This window comes from Lissotriton helveticus, chromosome 6 (genome assembly GCF_964261635.1).
Source record: "Lissotriton helveticus chromosome 6, aLisHel1.1, whole genome shotgun sequence".
Lineage (NCBI taxonomy): Eukaryota > Metazoa > Chordata > Amphibia > Caudata > Salamandridae > Lissotriton > Lissotriton helveticus.
Window position 1 is genome coordinate 1,884,567,885 of NC_136067.1, and position 1,255 is coordinate 1,884,569,139.

Sequence of the window (1,255 nt, forward strand, 5' to 3'; positions counted from 1 at the left end):
GAAACATGGACAAGATCAGGAATCTGGTGCTTTCAGTTTTTGGGGTCATGTACTGAAAGGAAACCATCTGCCACAGGTGGGGGCTGTTCTTCCATTGTCCTCTTCCAGGCAGGCACAGATTCATGTAGCACGGCAGGGAGGTGAGTTTTTCTCCTTTTTCCTAGTTCAAGGCTGTGTCTGAAATAATAAAGGCTCAACCATGGGTTTTCAAAAAGAAAACTAGCATAACAGTGCATGGTGATCCTAGGCCAAACCATAATCTAAATTTGCACTCTGCTAGTGGTACTAAAAATCTTCCCTGCATTAACATCCAAGGCATATGAGCACGTGAGAGTTGGAAAAACAAATATTAATACCATTTATTAAGGGAAATACTTTTAACAGTAGACTCAACTGTGATGGTTATCTTATTATTACCTCCAGGTGCTGGGCTACATTCAGACTTTTCTGTTCAAGTCTCACCAGACCTTAATTTAAAAAACTGTTCAGATCTCGATATTATTAAACTGCAATTAGTTTATATTAATAGTTACAAAAAGTAAACCTTTTAATTTACAAATCATCCAGAATTAAGTTATCAGAACTGTAGAAAATATCACAGAGAGAGCACATCTCCTTCACGCAAGGCAGACTCCACTAGTTGACCATGCATTCCCGTATTCACATTAAGACATTGACGCTGTCTTTTAATATATTTTGGAATGCCCTTATCCTAAATAAAAAAATACTAAAGCTATAGACTCATGCTCCTTCTAGGAAATTGGGTTACTGGTTGAGGGAGGTGATACCCTACTCAAGCAGCATCCACAATTCTTGTCATGGTGAAACAGAAGCAAACCCCAAATTAACCTGTGCTTAACCTTCTGGTCGTATTTATGAAGCACTTCAAACTGTATTAAAATGCAAACACAACACAAGAAAAATCCCACCTCAATTTAGAATAATAAAATGTAATAAAGTATTTGATACACAACAAAAATCAAATAAGTGGAACCAGAGATATGCAATTTCAAAGATTTTAGGAAAGTATAGCGCTTAAAAACACAAAGCGTCACTTCCGGTAATGCAAGACCACGTGAAAGTCCAAGTTCAGGCCAACTGCGATGGAGCATGGGCCAGATATAGGGATGTATGACGCTACATCGCGGCCACACTCATCGCGGGCATTTACATCGTGTCTATCACATCGGCCCGACCATTACATCGTGAGTCAACACATCGCTGACCTTGGCAACGCGATTACATTCATTTCTAT